The 23,034-nt window shown below is 46.5% G+C and overlaps 1 long non-coding RNA gene across 1 annotated transcript in view; it reads right to left on the bottom strand.

Annotated features, from left to right (window-relative positions):
- Nucleotides 1-21,603, bottom strand: part of LOC140711208 (uncharacterized) — a 29,604-nt gene extending 8,001 nt beyond the window's left edge. The window contains exons 1-2 of the long non-coding RNA XR_012092367.1: nt 21,206-21,603; nt 20,882-21,030 (exon numbers count right to left, since the gene is read on the bottom strand). This is a non-coding gene — a long non-coding RNA (uncharacterized lncRNA). The remainder of the gene's footprint in view (nt 1-20,881; nt 21,031-21,205) is intronic.
- Between the last annotated feature and the right edge of the window lie 1,431 nt (nt 21,604-23,034).

Here is a 23,034-nt window from a genome sequence, read left to right as displayed (position 1 = left end):
TCATTCATGTGAATAATTTACCTACCTGCCTGTCAGATTGAGATTCAACCCCCAGATCTAATCATCTCTATGCAGGAATGTGTCAAGGAAGGTATACCATTCTATGAGTTTGAGCTGGGGGAACAAAGGCAGGCACCCTCGACACACATGTGGTATGGAGGTACGCGACCAGTGCAGGGGTGGACAGGAGCACGTCCAGCCCTGCCCAGTCACACAGCCACCCTGCCATGCCAGTGCAGGGGCCGCCACCGTGTCTCGGGGAAAAGCAGCTTCTCCTGCACAGGAATCTACCCATGAAAGTGTGTTGCTGAGCAGGTTTCGACCAACATCTCAGAAATCAGACACTGTGTAACACGCTTATCTATACAGGCTGCCTATGTCCGGGAATCACCAATAATTCCCATCTCGCCATCAATTATTTCTGGTAAATACTCATTATTCTAAGTTAACTGAGACAACACAAGAACAAAATAATGGAAATGTCAGAGTCAATCAGCTCCACCTGCTGAAGAGCTGGGACTAATGATGAAACCTAAGGAATCCTGGAGAAGGCAGCAGGACCCCAGTCCCCGCGGACCACCCCAGCCTCCTTCCACAGGAGAGTTAGTCGTGGGGCCAAGGAACGGCTTTCAAGGAATCTCAGAGGTTCTCAAAGTCTTGAAAGTTTAACGGGAACTGAATATTTGCATCTGAGTCACACGAGCGTATTAAAAGTAAAATTTCCTCTTTCCACGAGAATTATGAGCTTGCAGCGGTGACACTGGCTGTATCTCATGCTCCTGAGATGTTTGGGGGCAACCGTGCATCTCGGATGAGTCATTTATAACGATGAAAGCAGTGCTTGGGCTCTCGATCCAGGACCACAGACCCCACCAGTGAGGGTCTAAACAGGACAAGCCTCGGCCTGGAAAGGCTGGTATCCGTGCGGGCTGGGAGGAGCACCAAGAAAACTCAGGGGCAAGCCCCACGCAAGCTCGGCATGTCCTACCCCACGCAGTCGGCATCAGCCACAGGGATCTTTTGTTGTTTTTTGTTCAGGAAGGAACATATTAAAAAGCCTGGGGCCCAGGGCCTGTACTCCCCAAAGCTCCCCACAGAGCCGGGTTAAGTGACACCTTCCCTCATGTTAAAGTCAACTATATATGGCTGCTGAGGGCATCTCAGAGCAGGTGCAACACTGAGCTTTCTTGCTGTCTGGGGAAAGCAGGAATTCCAGGCCTCTGCCTTCCTACCTCCCCAGAGGCTCTAGCCCAGGTGAGCTCAGCTTCTCCCAAGTAAGGAGCACAGACCAGCTTCCCCCATGCTCCTCAGGTCACACAGGAATGGTGCAGACCCTTGCACCTTGGCACGAGCCCTCGTAACCCACCCCAGAGGCAGCAGCCCAGCCCTGTGGCCCCGGCCTGGCAGGAGGCAGCTGCTGGGGCCCCTGCTCAGGGTTCAGCACAGCGAGGTCCAGCCGCAGCAGGGGAGACATCCACCACCCGGCCATTCGTCTTTAACCTAAAACAGACACGGGAATTCAGCAAGGGGTTCCTTCCCCTGACAAACCGTCCGTCCTGTTCTCATCTCTCCCTCCTGCCCCAGTACTGCACCCAAGGCCACCCAGCACTGTGCCCAAGGCCTGACTCCCAGTTTCACAGGGAATCCAAGATGATTATGATTTTGAGAAACTGGGAGCTACATAGAAAATGAGTTGGTAAAGCCAGTGTCCACTGATCCTCCACTCCACACAGCAGAGAACAGTCCTCGGGATAAAACCCACGGGGCGGGGAAGACGTCATCAAGGCGGGCAGGACAGAGGAGCCGCAAAGCCAGTGGTTCAGGGAACAACGCCACGTGAACACAAAGCTAAAGTACTCAGCGGCTGGAAGACAAAACACAGGAGACAGAAACAGTGAACGTTTAAAGAGAAAAGAAAAAAAAAAAGCCTCACTCTTAAGAGTCAGTCAAGATTTAAGTTCTCAAGTCACAATGTATCAGCACAGACCTCTCATAATGCCTGAAACTTGGGGCAGTAAACACGTGAATCAGTTCTCCCAAGTCCATCGTTTTCTTTGATGAGCCTCTTGAGTCTCAGGCTGGTTTCAAAGTAAGCCCTTCTCTGTTTGTTGATGACTTAATAATTAACACACTTGAAAACACATTGACTTCCAAATTAATCTGCTAATAAAATATTAATTACCATACTGGCTGTCATCTACAGAAAAAAACACAATCACTTTCTGGTTGTAAAAACTTAGAATTCGAAGCCCCATTGGCCATCTGAACAGCACCTGCTTTTGACAAGGGCATTCCAAAGCTAATCTGAAAAACTAGTCCACGCCATGATCAGTGGGGGGTCAGACTTGCCTCATCACCCCACCTCCCTTCTGGAATTACACGGAACTTAGACGCTTAGTCTGATGGGAAACATTTACAATCTATTCTCTCCAAAGCTACCTGGAGGATTGCTTCCACATGACAAAGCCTTGGTCTCCACAACCCCTTATCTGACAACTCTCTCGACCAACTGTCAATCAGGAAATTTTAGAATCTACCTGTGACCTGGACACCCCTGCTTCCAGTTGTCCCATCTTTCCAGACCAAACCAATGTACATCTTACATTTATTTTGATTGATTGTCTCATGTCTCCCTAAAAGCTATAAAACCAGGCTGGGCTCTGACCACCTCGGGAATACGCTCTTAGGATCTCCTGAGGGCAGTATCAAGGGTCATGCTAACTCATTTGGCTCAGAATAAATCTCCAAATGCTTCACAGAGTTTGAGTCTTTACTGACACACTATCTTTCATGGGTATTCATCTGGGGGACTCACAATCAACTGGAGGCAGCTGTTGCCCACTGTGCAAAAGTCTCTGCAGGACTGAGCCTCTGGTACGGGGACTCCAACCCCTGAAGCAGCAGCTCTCCCACGTCCCACGGCCTGATAGACACGCACCTCCCGGGCTTCTCATTTCAGAGTCTCAGCAACAAATCTACCAAATGTGATCAACATCACAGAAGATTCCTCGAGGCTTTTGGCTGTTGTTTCTCCCCAAGTTTAGTCTAGAACCAGAATGGCAACACTCGGAACAGGATGGTTCTCAGTCACCGACCCTCCTGGTAAAAACACTGTCTCCAAGAACCTTTCCTGCCAGTCACAATTTCCTTCGAGTCAAGCTCGAAGGCCACCTCCCCAAGAAGGAAACTTCTTCAATCCAGCAATCACAGCTCCTGTTCCCATCTAGAGCTTGTCTGCCAGGAAGGGAAGACTCCTCATTCCAGAGACAGCAGGTGCCACAAACTCAGGGTTGTAGCCATTGCGAAGGCAAACACTCATGAAATTAATACACTTTTTCCTCCTTGGATACTGACGTTTCCTCTTCTGGAGGTCAGCCAAGGCCATCTGCACGAGTCACGAGCATGATGGCTCCAGCCCCTCCTTCGGTGTCAGCAGTGTGGCTCCGCTCTGAGACCCTCCTGCACCAGCCGGGCCATGCACCTGTTCCCACAACTGCTGTCAGCAGACTACAGTGATTCTAAAATAATCAGCAAACTGAGGTTCCGAAGGATGCATTTTAAAGAAAAATGTGTAAGTTTTACTGCATGAAATCAGCTACATCTTTTGCTACTCCAGAGGCTTTTTGTTTTGCTTTCCTCAAGATTCTCTACAATGATCCCAACAGTCAAAGTTCCCAGTTACAGGCAGAGGGTTGGGCAGGCCGCGTCTGATATTTAACACACACACACGATCCACGTCAAAGGATTTTCCCTGTTCACTAACATCATCAGGACAAACTTTAAGCAGTAATAATCTCCCTGTCTGGAAAACTGACCTCTCTTAAGAACTAATGCAACAAATGTGTTTGACAAAGTTGCAGGTGGACATTTTAGTGAATGAATCACTATTTCAAGGAGGATAAAGGCTCACTATTCAAAGGCATGTTTTTGTCAAGTTCTGTAATTTCAGCTTCATGCATTTAAATCATGAAGTGAGGCTTGTACCTGATCCATTACAGAATCTCTACAAAACAGAGAAAATTCCATTTCTGCACATTGTCATTCTTTTCCATATGCATACGGATGGTGGTAATTTAAGTTGGCATTCCGACAGGATTTCTAAATTAAACTGTCTTCGACTTTAAACACTACGTGTTAAACATTACACACTCCATTGTTAAACATTTATAGTAGGGTCTGTATGGCCAGTTTTAAAGATTTCTTCCTCACTGAAAACAAGCGTTTAACCAATAAATGGTCTACTCTAAAATATTCTAGAGACAGAGATACATTTGGAGAGTGGACACACTTAACACAGAAATACGCAACATCAAACAGGTACAACCAGCAGTGACTGTGGAAGGGGAGCCATGTGAGTGCCCCTAAAAACACACACAAGCCTGGCTGCTTAAAAGGAGTGAATATAGCTCAACACTCCTATGTGAACATTGATGTGTCTACTGCCTTACAGAATCCTCCTAGCTGAGCTGCAGGAATCTTCCATGGAGCCTTTTCTCACCTACACTGCCTACAGGTGCCCACTGGGCTCCCTGGGCAGTATCATGTCTTTGTTTAGAATATCACAGTATTTGGAGGCCTGTTTAATCCCAAATCAGAGCCTTATGATAACTCAGACACCATCCCTCAGGGCTTGTGGGCCAACTTCGGCTAATGCAGGCTGCTCCACAGTGCCCTGAAGATGGGCTTGGTGCATCCACACGATTTTAAGATTTGGGGCTGCCGTTTTCTGCAGTCACAGATGCGCACTTACATATTCATCATGACTGAAGGCAGCACGTGTTTTTGTGTTCCTTCTGTAATGGTAATAATCATGGCAACATTTCTTCAACCCTTAAAAAAGCCTCCTAACAGCAGTTGCATTCCACCCCCTTCCTTAAAATTAATAGAATTTACCAAACTAGGTGAAATCAGTCTTCATGAGAAAGTGACAAATCAGTGTTCACACAATGGCATAGTAGCTGGGCATAGAGTGTATGTCAACATCCCAAACTAAGCACCCATCACAGTTATTCCCAACTCACAGGAAAGCTAGAAAAATTTGAAGGCTTAAAACATAATTATAAATGAAAATAACAAGAAACCAAAGTTTCTGAAGAGCATTTGTTAGCCAAGTAAGGAAAGCCATTAACCAGTGCTGATTACATTGCATTTGATTACAGCAGCCAAAGACGTGTCCAGAGGAGGAGACTTTTAAAGATTAGTCTTTCAGTAAGAATGGTTGCTTAACAAGTTCACACTACTGGGCTACACCAATCATCAATTAAGAAGCAACATCATCCTGATACCAAAGCCTGGCAGAGACACAACAAAAAAAGAGAATTTTAGACCAATATCCCTGATGAACATCGATGCAAAAATCCTCAATAAATTACTGGCAAACTGAATTCAGCAACACATCAAAAAGCTTATCCACCATGATCAAGTGGGCTTCATCCCTGGGATGCAAGGCTGGTTCAACATTCGCAAATCAATAAACATAATCCAGCATATAAACAGAACCAAAGACAAGAACCACATCATTATCTCAATAGATGCAGAAAAGGCTTTTGACAAAATTCAACAGCCCTTCATGCTAAAAACGCTCAATAAATTCGGTATTGATGGAACGTACCTCAAAATAATAAGAGCTATTTATGACAAACCCACAGCCAATATCATACTGAATGGGCAAAAACTGGAAAAATTCCCTTTGAAAACTGGCACAAGACAGGGATGCCCTCTCTCACCACTCCTATTCAACATAGTGTTGGAAGTTCTGGCTAGGGTAATCAGGCAAGAGAAAGAAATCAAGGGTATTCAGTTAGGAAAAGAAGTCAAATTGTCCCTGTTTGCAGATGACATGATTGTATATTTAGAAAACCCCATTGTCTCAGCCCAAAATCTCCTTAAGCTGATAAGCAACTTCAGCAAAGTCTCAGCATACAAAATTAATGTGCAAAAATCACAAGCATTCTTATACACCAGTAACAGACAAACAGAGAGCCAAATCAGGAATGAACTTCCATTCACAATTGCTTCAAAGAGAATAAAATACCTAGGAATCCAACTTACAAGGGATGTAAAGGACCTCTTCAAGGAGAACTACAAACCACTGCTCAGTGAAATAAAAGAGGACACAAACAAATGGAAGAACATACCATGCTCATGGATAGGAAGAATCAATATCGTGAAAATGGCCATACTGCCCAAGGTAATTTATAGATTCAATGCCATCCCCATCAAGCTACCAATGAGCTTCTTCACAGAATTGGAAAAAACTGCTTTAAAGTTCATATGGAACCAAAAAAGAGCCCGCATCTCCAAGACAATCCTAAGTCAAAAGAACAAAGCCAGAGGCATCACGCTACCTGACTTCAAACTGTACTACAAGGCTACAGTAACCAAAAACAGCATGGTACTGGTACCAAAACAGAGATATAGACCAATGGAACAGAACAGAGTCCTCAGAAATAATACCACACATCTACAGCCATCTGATCTTTGACAAACCTGAGAGAAACAAGAAATGGGGAAAGGATTCCCTATTTAATAAATGGTGCTGGGAAAATTGGCTAGCCATAAGTAGAAAGCTGAAACTGGATCCTTTCCTTACTCCTTATACGAAAATTAATTCAAGATGGATTAGAGACTTAAATGTTAGACCTAATACCATAAAAGTCCTAGAGGAAAACCTAGGTAGTACCATTCAGGACATAGGCATGGGCAAAGACTTCATGTCTAAAACACCAAAAGCAACAGCAGCAAAAGCCAAAATTGACAAATGGGATCTCATTAAACTAAAGAGCTTCTGCACAGCAAAAGAAACTACCATCAGAGTGAACAGGCAACCTACAGAATGGGAGAAAATTTTTGCAATCTACTCATCTGACAAAGGGCTAGTATCCAGAACCTACAAAGAACTCAAACAAATTTACAAGGAAAAAACAAACAACCCCATCAAAAAGTGGGCAAAGGATATGAACAGACATTTCTCAAAAGAAGACATTCATGCAGCCAACAGACACATGAAAAAATGCTCATCATCACTGGCCATCAGAGAAATGCAAATCAAAACCACAATGAGATACCATCTCACACCAGTTAGAATGGCGATCATTAAAAAGTCAGGAAACAACAGGTGCTGGAGAGGATGTGGAGAAATAGGAACACTTTTACACTGTTGGTGGGATTGTAAACTAGTTCAACCATTATGGAAAACAGTATGGCGATTCCTCAAGGATCTAGAACTAGATGTACCATATGACCCAGCCATCCCATTACTGGGTATATACCCAAAGGATTATAAGTTATGCTGCTATAAAGACACATGCACATGTATGTTTATCGCAGCACTATTCACAATAGCAAAGACTTGGAATCAACCCAAATGTCCATCAGTGACAGATTGGATTAAGAAAATGTGGCACATATATACAATGGAATACTATACAGCCATAAAAAAGGATGAGTTCGTGTCCTTTGTAGGGACATGGATGCAGCTGGAAACCATCATTCTTAGCAAACTATCACAAGAACAGAAAACCAAACACCGCATGTTCTCTCATAGGTGGGAACTGAACAATGAGATCACTTGGACTCGGGAAGGGGAACATCACACACCGGGGCCTATCATGGGGAGGGGGGAGGGGGGAGGGGGGAGAGGGGAGGGATTGCATTGGGAGTTATACCTGATGTAAATGACGAGTTGATGGGTGCAGCACACCAACATGGCACAAGTATACATATGTAACAAACCTGCACGTTATGCACATGTACCCTACAACTTAAAGTATAATAATAATAAATAAATTAAAAAAAAAAAAAAAGAAGCAAGGCAAATGAGTGTGAGTCATTTTCCTTAATCCTTAATGTGTCAAAAATTACCACATTGGTCAAGCTGGTCTCCAACTCCTGACCTCATGTGATCCGCCCGCCCCGGCCTCCCAAAGCGCTGGGATTACAGGCATGAGCCACCACGCATGGCTGAGAAGTGTTTGACAGAGGCTGAGGGGAGGCTCCTGTCCCTTCCTGGGACATCCACATCTCACCCAGCTTCCGACACCGACTATGACACTCGAAGCATCACAGCAAGGGCAGCTGTATCCCCGCAGTTCTCTGCACTAATGCCACAGTGGCGTGAGCAGCCACAGCCCTAGAGCTGCCACTCAGCCTTATCGTGCTGGCACAAGCACAGCAGAAACTATCAAACCCCCAAGAAGGAGGAGTGGGGACCCAGGGGTGTGAACCAGGAGGGAGGAATGCGGCCCAGGGGAGTACGGAGGAGTGGGGGCCCTGGGGATGGAAATGTGAGGGAGGAGTGGGGGTCCAGGGGGGTGAACAAGGAGGGAGAGTGGAGAGTGGGGGTCCAAGGGAGTGAACAAGGAGGGAGGCGTAGGGGCCCAGGGCAGTGAACCAGGAGGGAGGTGTGGGGACCCAGAGCAGTGTACCAGGAGGGAGGAGTGGGGACACAGGAGAGTGAACCACGAGGGTGGAAGGTGGAGTTTGGCCCAGCGAGTGAAACAGGAGGCAGGAGTTCGGCCCAGGGACTGAACCAGGAGAGAGGAGTGTGGTCCAGGGAGTGAACCAGGAGGGAGGTGTGTGGTCCAGGGAGTGAACCAGGAGGGAGGTGTGTGGTCCAGGGAGTGAACCAGGAGGGAGGAGTGTGGTCCAGGGAGTGAATCAGGAGGGAGGAGTGTGGTCCAGGGAGTGAACCAGGAGGGAGGAGTGTGGTCCAGGGAGTGAACCAGGAGGGAGGTGTGTGGTGCAGGGGGTGAGCCAGGAAGGAGGAATGTGGTCCAGGGAATGAACCAGGAGGGAGGAGTGCAGTCTATCGGAGTAGGGAGGAGTACGGTCCAGAGGAGTGAACAAGGAGCCTCTGGGGGTAGCAAGTTCACACACCACAAATACCTCCCAATCTATCCGCGTGCAGGAAGGGGACGGGAACTGCGCAGGATCTGCAGCGCTTTCTCCTCACAGATGAGGAGGATACCGACTCACGCATGAAATCAGAGCTAAAGTTCTACCACGGTGGGAAGACGCTTCACAGACCCAAATGGGTGCAAAAAGAAACCAATCATACAAGATCAGTGGATGGAAAGGGTCAGAAATTTAAGCCTGTAACAAGCTTTCAGAAAAACTTCATTTGATCTGCAAGATGACTGCAGCTCTGCTGAATCATTTCTGCAAATGTCTAACTCGCGATGAGCAATCTCAGAGCCGTTCAAGGAGTAACAAAATCAACAGTCCTCCTGCCCCTTTCCTCAATGGGAACACTTTATTCTGTCTTCTATTCAAATTAAGTATCTTGCAAGGGAGTTGAAGAAAACTGCATAGCAGATTTTAAAACTTCAATGCTTTTCTCAATTTTCGCCACATTCTGATGCATTTTACTGACTACACGGCCAATAAGCCTAAAGCTTTTTGCATCGATAAAGACAATGTTCCTTGTAGCAATAGGCTTTTTCTTTTCTATAAAAAGATCTATAATTTCAGCCAGTAAAATGGGCATTTCACAAAGATTTTGCACAATTCCTAGCACAGATTTTAGCAAAATAAAACCGTTATCTTTCTGCAATTAAATAACCAAGCATAGGAAACTGCACAGTTAACATAACCATTCCATTATTTTATATAAACACAAATGAGAAAGTAGAGTATGCTTTGGAAAACAGTATTTCCACATGACAACGATGAAGCAGAAAACAGTTCCTCAGCCTCATATGACATTTGACAACCGAAGAACTCTGGCCCAAGCCCAGCCTGGTTAAACGGAAATGAAGTAAACATGTGAGTGACCGAGGTGGGGCACTCTGATAGTCACAGTCCAGGAAAGAACAGCTAACATCTTTCTTCTTCATGGGAAAACCAAAACATACTCGAGAGACCTTGATTCTTTAAAACACAGTCTGCCCCAGTACTAACCTTAAGCTCCCATTGATCAAGATTGCTATAACCACAGAGGTGTTTTTCCAGGCCCTCGAAAATCACGGACATGGCACATACACAACGTTTTCAAACACTCAATGCTACCAATTTGTTAAATGCGCTGTGATACCGGAGGTCTTGTGCAGGACCAGAAGTGTCGCAGCCTGGTTACCTGTCCTGGTGTTCAATGCTTTGTATGTGCAAAACCTGCTGTTACAATTTACTGGGCTTAATGTGATTCAGTTCATCACAGAAGAGAGCTATGACATTTACTTAATTCCACGCACAGATTCTCAGGTTCACCTTCCACGAGTGACTGTTCTGTCCACGAGACAGTGGAGGGAAGACCCAGAAAAGGCCTGGGAGATGCCAGGTGCTCACAAACTGGTATCCGTCTGCTGGTTCTGGCTTAAAGGAAAACAGACATAGAAGCAGCTAAAAGGGCTTACTACACCTAATATCACAATGTTCTCAAGTTTACCTTAGCCAAAAATAAAAGTGGAAAAGCAAAACTACTCCAGGGCATGATTCCAGTGCTAATCTGAAACATGAAATATTTAGAAGACAAAGCTTATTGTGAGTGCAAGTAATATACACATAAAACACTGGTTTCACAAAACCCAGTCTTTGCGATTGCTTTTATAAAAAGTAAAATTCTCATGAGGATAGCATACATTAACTGATTTTCAAATGAATGGACTGGTAAACTTCAGGGCATATGATTTCTGCCACACACGAGGGGAGCAGTGAGAGAGAAGAGCTAGGATCAAGTGTGCTGAAGCTGTCCTAGGACTGAAATTCAGTTTCTGCCAAAACAAAAACACAGGAGTCAACTTCCATAGCAAGCTCTGCTTGAGAGCGACAAGATGTCAAAGTTGCAAAGGAGCTTCTCCCTGTATGGGCACGTGTGATCCTTGCAAAATCATAGCTCAGCATCATCAAAAATCAGGAAAGAACACAAGCCTTCCAGACATGAAATCCAAGAGCAGAAGGGAGCAGAGTCCAAGCTTGCTCAACAGAACTGTTCCTGGACAACAGCACAGAGGACGTCACAGGGAGGGCAGGGCAAGCAACAGCAGCTTCCGTGTTGCCGCAAGCAGGGCCTGAGCCAGGGGAGCAGTCTCCTCCAACCTGACAAGGAGGCACGAGGAGCCACAGAGAAGTCAATTCAGGGTCCTTTTCAGAAAGGGGCAACAATAAGAAAATCTGGTCTCACCCACCCCATACCCCCTACTGTAGCAGCTAAACTCGCACGTGCGTCTGTCACGTTCCCCGACCCCTCTTGCAGATGCTCTTCCTGCACCCGGGTGCCCGTCTCCGTGCTGCTCCTGAGGCCACACCTGTTGTCATCCACTAGTGACCAGGAATTCACCTTTGTCCGGGAGAAGCAAATGCAGAGTTCACACACTCCTGTACAGGTTTGTTGGCCGAGAATCTAACTGCACTGTCCGATTCCAGATGTGCTGGTACCAAGGAGAACGTTCAATGTCTGGCATTTAAAAACCGTATCAGTGGGTTCTCCTGGGACTTCCAGGCAGCCACACGAGGGACGGAGCTGTTGCCCTGTTACCCTGAGCCAAAGCAAGGCTGAGAGGCACACACCACAGGCCACATCACACTCGAGCACCGACTCGACACTTGCTCGTTCGTGTGTTAAGAGTTCAGGGTACAGGCGACAGACAGGCCTGATCTCAGTCATGGGACAACAGTGACTGCCCACAAGTCCCGTATCTAAGCCCCGACTTGCCCATCCAGCCTTCCTTCAGGAACAATGCCCACCTCACAGTGCAGCCATGAACGCTAAGTCAGCACGTACATACACAACCAGATTCATTGCAATTGTGCTTTCTACAACAAATTAATACAACCAGGCGCTATCATTGAGACTGAATAACCTATATTAGAACAGAAGATCAGGCCAGGGATGGTGGTTCAGACCTGTAATCCCAGCACTTTGGGAAGCTGAGGTGGGTGGATCACTTGAGGTCAGGAGTTGCAGACCAGCTTGGCCAACATGGCAAAACCCCATCTCTACTAAACATAAATTATCCGGACATGGTGGCACACACCCTGTAACCCCAGCTACCAGGGAGGCTGAGGCATAAGAATCACCTGAACCTGGGAAGTAGAGGTTGCAGTGAACGGACATCGTACTACTGTGCTCCACCCTTCCAGCCTGGGTGACAGACCAAGATTCTCGTAAAAAAATAAAAGGTCAAGATGAAAACTGATTGCCAAGGTCCATGTTCCATAAACTTCAAACAAAGTTCATTAGCTGGTACTTGATCAAGTTGTTGATTTCTTCATTACAATCTTGTATATCCTTCTAACATGGCTCAAAATGTTTACATTTGAGCATACCTCGAGTATAACAAAAAATAAAGTGCCTATATTTCATAAATGAGCAAGTTCCAGTAAGACTGCATCCTGCTCTAGTTAATCCTTTGACAACGTAAAACTGAACCATCCTGACATAGCACTGACACATGGTACAAGAATAATGACCTCCAATTAAATCGCTAGATTTAGAGAATACATAAATATAGCTTATCACTAATTCACCAGCGATTAGCAAGATTTTAAAGGAAGAAAAAGTATCGGGACTGTAACTAGGAATAAAGGCAAAAATAAACACGAGAAATTAGTCACGTTTAAATCAATACCCTTTCTGTGGGGCCGTAATAAAGTATACACAACAGGTGTGCAAGCTGTCATGCTAAGCTGTCACCAAGCTCTCTATGAAGGTGGTAAGAGCGTCCCAAGTCGCAGAGCCTCGTATTCCTATTTAAACCCTAAACAGCCAACACCACACTCAGCACGCAGTGACAACTCTGAAAGCTCAGAGGAACGCATGATGGGATGAAGGGCCTCAGTCCTGCCATCACCCTGCTGCTTATTAAAAATATAAAACAAAGCCCTGCCTTCAAGGTGCTCAGATCTAACTAGTACAAAGTTTTGTTTTTGACGAGTTAACTACGAATGATGAAGACTCTCAACAGCTGTGCAAAATGTAAGGCAGCCTAATAAGAGGAACTTGGCTGAGAGTAAACCCAGAGATGGTTTTTTAACCACAGAAGAGGAAAGAACTGAAGAACCTTACAGAAAGTTGACAGCAATTTCTATTTCTCTATGGTAGAACCTGGAATTTACCTTTGAGACAGACTGTCCTTCTGTTCTGAAAAATCAGATTATTCTTGCAATCCTCCATCAGGACTGAAATTCCCAAAGGCATGGAAAACCAAGTACTAATTTTAAAACCCCCCCAAAAAACTACCTATGATCTTAGATGTGAGATTTAGTATTCTCAAATTCCAAATTTGGAAATATTTTGCACAAAGTCCTTATTTTCCCTGTTTACTTGAAAGCTCTCTATTCTTTTGTCCTAAATATCTTCTTTCTCATCCTTCCAAACAGTATCTGAAGATGAACTTACATATCGTTTCCAATGTTAACCAAGAAGATACTACATTTGTCACGAACTGTTTATATTCACAACTCTAGGAGGGATTTTGCTACATCGTGAGGAATAACACGAGGCAGGAAATACGCCACGAATAAAGAACAGTAGAAAGTGGACACATTTCCTGATGAGTGCCGATTTCTCATTGAGCTGCTGACAAAGTTATAACACAGAAAGCTAGACAGCTGCTATGTTAGTTCTACCTCACTTAAGTGACCGAGTCATTGTTGTTTCGGTTCCCTTTCTCGTCTTGGGATGAGACACACCTCACAGAGTTGTTTGTGATTTCAGGAACACACACATCCATCAAGTGACTGTTCCTAAATCGTTGCAAAGGATATAGTAACCTGCCAAATTTCAACTAGGTTGCAACAAACAACTGTTTTCATCCTACACTCTCCGGTGCCAGCGAGATGGTGTGTTCTTGGATCCCTGCAGGAGCCCTATTCCTGGTGCCATAGAGCACACACATATTTACATCCACATAGTGTAAATTTATGGTACACTGTAACATATGTACCTGCGTAGAGCGTACACACATCCAAATACGTAGGGTGTACATAAGTGCACTACATGCGTACAGAGTGCACACACATCCAGATCCATGTGGTATACATGCATAGAGTGTACACACATCCAAATACAGTGTACAAACAAGTTCACTACGTGTGTAAAAGCATAGAGCATACACACATCCATATAGCAAATGTACATAGGTAAGCTAACACATATGTGCATGCATAGTACGTACACCCATCTATATGCATACAGCATGCACAGGTATACTATAACCTGTATGTACATGCATATGGCATACACATGCACATCCATATGTACACAGGTATGCTATTTGCTATATGTATACACGTGCGTATAGCATACACTCTTATCCAATGTACGTAGGTGCACTACAGCATGCATACACATGCGCAGTGTACACATATGCACATGTATACAACGTACATCAGTACACTAACGTATAAAGCGTATACATATATGCAACACTGTACATACATATGCAGCATGTGTATGTATTAGTGTGTACATATCCAGAAGTTTATTCAGGGTGCATAGTGTACATGCATGCTTGTGTGCACATATGTATATATACATCTGCAGAAATAATGTTCACATACCCACATGGTGTACGTACAAAGGTATGTATATGGCATTAAATATATGCATGTAGGTACACATGCAGAACAGATAGGTGTACAAGTAGTGTGCATATAACCATAGTGACCATAGATACACACATATACACATGTACATGCATGCCTACAGCATTCACGTGTGTACGACACAAATATAGTGTACATACCTATACGTTGTAAATACATGCACAGTGGAAATACACGTAGTATGCATACACCACATACACACATGTACATTTATAGAGTACACATATACCGAGACCCAGAACGGGTCATGAGTATTAATACTTCGGAAACTCTTCCAGTTCTACCTAAGTGAATTTTTTTTCAAACTATAATAGAACTCATACAAAAAGGGTTTTAAGGAAATGAATAAAGCTAGTGACAAAAATCAGTGGGAAGGGCACAACCACTTTCCCTCAGAGTTCTCGGCCTGACCGTGGAAGTTCAAAGGTTTCCTAATGCAGTACACATCAGGACTGACTCACGATAAAGCACTCCTTAAAAATTAAAAATGTGTCCTCATGTTTTGGCCTTTGAGACAAAGCCTCTTAGTTAATCGAGTTCTGACTGAATTTGACTCACAGTGCTCTGGCAGATTCTTCATTTTCTGGTGAGACAGATGAATGTCCCAGGGTGAGGGCAATGCCAGCCCTTTCAGGGTCAGCTTTTCAAGGAGCGATGTCTGGCAGAACACAATCCAACACCATAGTAGGATCCCCCACCCAGCCACTTAGACGCTTTCGGGTACTTACTCGGTCTCCTTGTTTCCCTTTCTTGAATTCAGCTGGGGGGAAAAAACCCAAAAAAATCAAAACCAAAAACAAACAGCCCATGTGTTTATGCGTCTGAAAAGTTAATACATCCACATCTAACTTTCTAAATGAGACATGGCAGGTATGATGGTCACTGAACAGTGGCCACTCTTGAGAAAATACGAAGTCTTCTGCAAACATGAACGAGTTTCTAGGAATACAAAAGTCAAGGGAATTTACTTCACATATTAAAGCTGTCAAGGGTGCTCATCAAAAATGTACTTAGAGGTTTTCCTTTAAAGTTATTTTTGAAGATTTTTAAGTTGCAATACTTAAAAGCCTCTGGGAAAAGAAAGGATACAGGTATCTGGAAGATTTTTAATAAATGATTTTCATGTCTTTTTGATAAAGTTAAATAAGGTCAGCCTTGAAGTAATGGGTTCCACTACTCTGAAACTGTGGATGGAATCCACAACACCAGACAATTGAATAAACAGCAAGGCTGCACACACAGGACACAGGCAGTGAGCCAGCCTGACTAGTTGTCAGCTTCTGGGTCAGTTCTACCCAGTTCTGCCCAGGCCCCACTGGAGATGAAAACGTGCCCTTTAGAAGCCTTGAATCCCCACCTTTCAAAATCTAATCCTCTTCAACTGAGGCCCAAGTCCAAAAATCTACTGACATCTTAGAACCTGGTAGGCCAGCTGTTGCCTAGCCTTTTTGGCACCAGAGATGGGTTTCATGGGATACCATTTTTCTGGGGGGTGGTTTTGAATTGCAACTGTTCCACCTCAGGTCAGGCATTGGATCATCATAAGGAGCACCTCCGAGATCCCTCACATGCAGTTTACGATAGGGTTCCAGCGCCTAGGAGCACACACAGCTTATGATAGAGTCCCAGAACCTAGGAGAACATGCAGCTTACCAGAGGGTCCCAGCGCCTAGGAGAATACGCGGCTTATGATAGGGTCCCAGAACCCAGGAGAATATGCGGCTTACGAAAGGGTCCCCGCGCCTAGGAGAACAGGCATTAAATGAGTTGGCAAAGCCAAAATCCACCCGATCTACCACTCCAAAACAAACATACACCACTGCCCAATATTGATGTGAGCCAAAAACATGGAAGTCCTGAGGGCCCACACTGACCACAGCCAGACACCACTTCTGAAAGAACCAAGCATGTGCCTAAAGACCACCCGTGATGACCCAGGAGAGCAGCTTTGAGCAGAGACAAAGGTGAAGGAGAGGCACATGGGCCAGGGTGCTGGGTGTGCCCGTCTTTGTGACCTCACTGAGATTACTGACCTCTGGCCCTTGGGTCCGTCCTGTGGAGGAGGTAGCCCCCAAATCCCTGCCTCCCTTCAGCACTGACTGAGGCGGTCCTGAAGTCTCCCCAGGGCTGAGGCTGCTTCTAATTCCTGTTAGCTGCACACCCACATAAAAAACAAAAAACAAAATATCAAGTATGCAGACAGGAAAAGAAAAATATGTGAATCCTCCCTTATTCAACAGGCATTTAAAGAGTAACAGGAAAATTGTGATAGTCTTTAAACAACCACCAGCTATCACGTCCTGTTGACATGTTTTAGCTAATCAGGAACACCTTTACCAAACACCTGTGTGTTCAGGAAATCAGTTGACAGGTCCCAAATAACCTCGGAGCTTATGACCTGACCCCCACTCACGTGCATCCCCTCTCCAGAACAACGTGTCCTGGACACCTTTCAAATGGTGAGGAACAGGAACAAGGGTAGCTTTCCCTCAACCCCACAAAACAAGCTCGACCCCGAGGAGCCCGGAGAACAGCAACGTTTGTTTAGATGCTTTCCCACTGACCTTGTCACAGCAAACGTTCCCATCCCACACAACCCAGTGTTTAACTCTCGCTGGGATACCAGCAGCCGTCAACCCTCAACAAGCTGGAAACAGAGGCCAAGCTGACAGGAGGCCTCTCTCCATTCCCTACTGAATTCGCTCAGGATACGGATGTTTCCAAACACACATGGCCCCAAGTATTCCACACCTGGAGAACATTCTAACAACAGACGCTGCAAAGACATTCCCCTAAAGAGAAACTCAGTTTCTAACTTCCCTTAGGGAAAAATATGAGGCCCAGAACTTTCCAGAAAATCACGTGTGGGAGGAAGCCACTCACCTCTGGCACTTCCTAAACCTGCCTTCCCGCAGGTGCTCAGGGATGCCCCCACGACAGCCCCGTCCACCCAGGACGGCAGCAGGGCTCAGGCAGCCAGCACCTGGGCAGCTGGCGAAGCAACCCCAGGGTGAACACGCCATCCCAGGCACTACTTCCCGGAGCCCCTCAGCAAGAAAAACAGAGGCGGGACAGAACCGAGGGCTGATTCGAGGCTGGGGAGCCACAGACCCGCACAGCTCAATCATCAGACATGCTCTTCTGTGGACAGAGGAGCCCAGCCCAGGGAGAGGTCAGCACAGAGACTCTCGTGCCGGCTCCACGAGCCAGCGTCCTCCAGGGCTGCAAGTTTATGATCACAGCTTCAGAATTTGTTTCCAGAATCTTCCGGAATCAAAGACGCACCAAACTGTAAAGCTGCCAGGACAGCAGGGCCCAGGAGCAGGCTCAGGGGAGGACCACGTAGAAACCCCACGTGTGCATGCTTACTCCACACAGGCCACCCCTTCACCCAATACTATACACGCAAAGGCATGTATGCACTCCATACACACCCTCAAATACACTCACCAAATATGATGCGTGTACACACTCCACACACACCCTCAAATGCATACAACACACATGAACATGCTCACTGCAGCCACACCTGCTAAATACACTCACCACACACGCACAAACGTGACACACCTGCACACTCATTCCAGACATCACACCCCTCACCAAGTACACAGGTGCACACACCCCCAAGTCGAGAACCTGCAGACTCCACAAGCTTTGGTTTCCCCCACTGTTTCTCTCATCACATGAGATCCACACACAGGTGTCATTTACTGACATCTAACACCCGGGGAGGCCCTTAGACAGAACTGCAGTCACAAGTCGGCTTCATTCAGGCATTCATCACCAGTCTCCTGAAGCCACCTCCTGTCCCCACGGGAAGGGAGGCCGAGACCGGAGACGTCACTGGGCTTACAGATCCCCAGGCTGGCAACCGAAAGAAATGAGGAGGGCTCGGCCACGGCCCTGGAGGGAGATGGGTACTGGGCTCAGGTATGGGCAACATGAGTCCTCATTTCCATACCGTGTCACCTACGACAGCGTCAGGTGAAAGCCAGTGGTTTGGCATTCCTGGAATAGACAGTCCTGGAATTACAAGCAAAACTTTTTACTCCTCCCCTCTGAACACATGAGGTCCATGGTCCCCTCACATCTAACACTGGGAATCCGAATCGGTGACTCTTTCTCCACCTGAGGACCACCCAAGAGGATCCACACCTGCTACAACAGCAGCACCGCACCTGGTCTGCAGGGGAGCAAAGCAAATCCCACCTTTATGAGTAACACTGGATTACCCCGACACTGGCAGCCTGCAGTGTGTATATCGTCAAGCCCCCAGATCTGCGCCACCTGCAAGAGGAACACTAGTCCTTAGTCCAGGGCTCTCAGGACAGCTTGTGAGGAGGATGCTAGCACCCTTCTCATCTCCCAGTGGAGAGGAGAGGCGGCCAGGGTCAGGACTGGTGTATCAGGAGGGTCAGGGTTCAAACCCCATCTGCCTCGCAAAGCAGCCCTTACCGTTCAAGTGACTTCTATCATCAGTCTTAAAATGTACCACAGTTACCAGCAATTCTGAGTGTTGTTCCTTGGGATGTCATAAGCAAACATTTTGTTAGAAACATTTTGCCAAATCTGCTTTCAAAATCCTATGTTATGAAATGACTAATGAAAATTTGAACTATGAAATAAAGCACATAGTTAAATGAATCCCAAAATGACTATGGCGAAGGAAGCTTTAACTTGAAGTGAAAAATATCCTCTAAATGACATCAGCCAGAATTATCTTCAATCATTACTGATCCCATACGCTTCAGGAATTATACAGCATCATCTCAGATATGAACTTAAAACCATTAGCTGAATGTACATTTCAGCACAACCAAAGTTCTGCTATAATAAGCAGCACAGGCGTCTCTGGAGAGGATTTTAATTGGGACTACAAACGGTGTGCACGATCGTGGTAAGAGGTTTCATGCTGGCTCTTCTCCAAGGTGCGACACAGAGAAACACCACTAACCTCAAAGACACCTGCTGCTTTGTAATGAGATGAGAGACGATGTGGATGGACTACTGTAAATATTTGAAAAGGAGAAATAATGCAAGGAAAGAATCGTATCAGTTTCCCTTTACATTCTTAGAAAAAAACTGATTTTTCTTCTGGGATGATTTAAAAAGAAAATGACATTTCTGGATTTTTTTTTTTTTTTTTTTTTTTTTTTTACTTTTCTTTCTGAGACTGGGTCTTGGCTCTGTTGCCAAGATTGGAGTACAGTGGAGCAATCGCAGTTCACTGTAGCCTTAAGTGATCTTCCCACCTCAGCCTCCAGAGTAGCAGGGACCACAGGCATGCACCACCACACTCAGCTAACTTTTCTGTAATACAGATGGGGTCTTGCTATGTTGTCCAGGCTGGTCTTGAACCCCTTGGCCTCAAGTGATCCTCCTGCCTTGACCTCCCAAAGATTTAGCCTAAGCGACCATGTCTTATCGGAAAATAGACATTAGAGCAAATGCATTTCTATAAGATTTTCTACCTCTTTTCACTGGGGAAAAAGGTAACTTGCCTCCAAGTGTCGGAGAAAAAGCCGTTACTGCAGACAAAAGCGCTGTGCATCCCGGGAACCGCTACACCACGAGGCACGGCCATGCACCCTGGATGCAGGAGTAACACACGAGGCTAGCACAGGCTGATGCTGGCCCTCTCCAAAAGTAGGCCTATCCTTCCTCCTCTCCTCAGCCCCCTCTCCCTTCAGGCCTCAGTGGCTGCTGACAGGGCAGAGGCCACAACTAGAGGAGGCTCTCAACTCCACCAGGGACAGGAGCCCCGGACGCTGGGGACTCCGCTGCTGCCCTCTGCGCCCACCTCCTTCTGGTCCAGCCTTCTGAGGAGCCAGGCGTGGACACTTTGACCCTCCTTCCCTTCTGTGGCTCCTACAAAAACCAGTTCAGCGAGCCCAGGCTGCCTCGCACGCCACGGATGCCCGGCACAGGCCACATGTCCTCATCCAAGCTCCTGGGGCCAGAAGGGTCCTGCAATATTTCACTTTCCAGTTGAGCATCCCCAGCCTGAAATCCAAAGTGCTCCGAAGAGCATCTCCTTCGAGCGTCACAAGGAAGCTCGGAATGTTTCAGGTTTCGGAGCATTTTGGAGTAGGGATGCTCAGCCTGAATTTGAACCTCTTCAAGGAAGCCACACATTGAAGCCCCCGATGTCCACCCTACACAATCCCAGCACACCCTTTGAAGTCCTCAGCAACAGATTTTCTTTCTTCAAAAATAACCACAAGTCACAAACTCACAAGCAATCACAGAAGGGGGTTGTGGACACCCGCACAGATGATGAAATTTAACTGTCACATTTTACCTGTGTAATTTAAAGTCATTCCTCAAAACACACCTGTTTTACTGAGTTGCATTTTAAGGTGAACACACACAAATCATTTCAGGGAAACAAACGTCACTTTGGGCTGCGTGTGGTTTCTTGACTCCCGTGAATAACTCAGCGTTCACCCTCACTTCTGGATAAGGGAGAAGATGCAAAGAAATCTGTTAAAACAAAGACATGAAATCAAGTTTAAGAAGGGTTTGAAAGGTTCCTCCTGTCCCCCTGGAGGGGAGACAAGGACACCTGGAAAGCTCACGGGGGACAGGAGCACAGCCTCCTCGGTGTGCCATGGACGCCGCCTCGCTGAGGGGAGAGGATCATGCCTGGAAGACTCACAGGGGTGGGAGCACAGCCTCCTCAGTGCTTTCTACACTCAGCAGCTTCAGAAATTCCTGCAGAAGCAGAACACATCATGAGAACTGAGACTGGAACACCCCAAAGAAAGGGGACAAGGGGTCATAAAAAGCATTCAATCATTACCAAGGAGCGCGGGCATGAAGCCGCTTTAAAGACCGTGTGAGAACTCGTCTTTAAAGTGTGAAACTCATAGGCGTTTCAGAAAAGAAGGGTAGCGCGAGATTGCTCGATCAGCTCAAACAGGCTGCCGTCCCTCAGGCCATGAAGTCCCTGAGATGAGCCTCTCACTGAGCAGAAGTCACTCGCATCTCTGCCAGAGAAAGGACTACAAGTTGACACATAACCTCATGAAACCTGGGCTTCAGCCCGTCGACAACAGTGAGTCTGACACGATACATCCTTCCACATGGTTAAACACCACAGGGGTTCATCAGACAACCTCGAAGGGCTGTGTCTGTCCAGCTCCTTTACCAAGTTCTGGATTTTTCCTAATGCACTATAAGCAGCATATTCCAGTAGAGACGTCATTAACTGACTCTGGGTCCTCTTAATTTTGAAATTAGAAACACACTTGGCCAGGCACGGTGGCTCATGCCTGTGATCTCAGTACTTTGGGAGGCTGAGGCAGCTGGACCGCTTAAGTCCAGGAGTTTGAGTCCAGCCTGGGCAACATTGCAAAACTCCATCTCTACAAAAAATACAAAAATAAGTCAGGCATGGGGACACGTGGAACATGTGCCTGTGGGTCCTGGCTACTCAGGAGACTGAGGCAGGAGGATCGCTTGAGCCTGATAGGTTGAGGCTGTAGTAAGCTGTGCTCACACCACTGCCTGGGCAACAAAAAGGTATTTTTTGCCTGTCTCAAAAAAACCAAAGAGAAAAAGAATTATATACCTGAGTAGGCCAAAATAAAAGAGGCCTTGTGGAACAACCTGAAACACAGCTGCAAATTCTGGCAGGGCCTCCCCTGGCTTGTTTTGTGGTAAGTGTAGGACCGCTCTGAAGAATAGAACCCCAGGCACCTTCCGAGACTAGACCTTACAGTACAACTTCCCTTCGCTGGACAGAACACTGGCCTTGGAGCCTGGGACACCCTGGGGCAGTGCCACCATCCGGAGGCTGCCATGGCACAAACAGGCCCTACCATCATGAAGCCTGGGACGTCCGTCAGAGCAGTGCCACCGACCTGAGGCCGCCATGCCAGGAGAGCCTGGACATCATGAAGCCTGGGACATCCTGGGGCAGTGCCACCAACCCGAGGCCGCTGTGACACAAGGGAGCCCTGGTGCCACTGAGAGGCTGCACAGTAGGTCCAAGCCCAGGTCAGGAGTGAAGAGGCTCCACATCCTTTCCATCCCTCCAGCTGAGTCCACAGATGTCTTGGGGCAGAAATGCATCACCCTCAATGTCCACGGGTGAGTTTTTGGACACAGAATCTGGAAGCATAAAAGATGGTCCTGGGCTGGTTGGTTGCCAGCTCGGATCTGTCCTCTTTCCACACAAAACCTGGCTCACACCAAGCAGCGTCTAAGTCCTGGAAGACCTGCTAAACACAAGTGCAGTTACAAAGCTAGAAGGGGCTGGGCTGTGCTCCAGTGGCACCAGCGTTTCTCAGGAAGACCCCGGGCATTACAGGGTCCAGGGCAAGGGCTTTCTGGGATCCAGGACATGGAACAAGAACCCATTTCCCGGTCCTGTTGAATATGAATCGGCTAAGGGCTGATTCCCTCCCTCGGAGGACTGAGCACCGCCCCACAACACCTTGGTATGGGTATGTTATTACATACGTTGGTATGGGTATGTTATTA

Source organism: Chlorocebus sabaeus, unplaced genomic scaffold (assembly GCF_047675955.1).
Source record: "Chlorocebus sabaeus isolate Y175 unplaced genomic scaffold, mChlSab1.0.hap1 unalloc_scaffold_293, whole genome shotgun sequence".
Lineage (NCBI taxonomy): Eukaryota > Metazoa > Chordata > Mammalia > Primates > Cercopithecidae > Chlorocebus > Chlorocebus sabaeus.
Note: the sequence above shows the minus strand (reverse complement) of the source record. Positions and strands in the feature narration are given on the sequence as shown.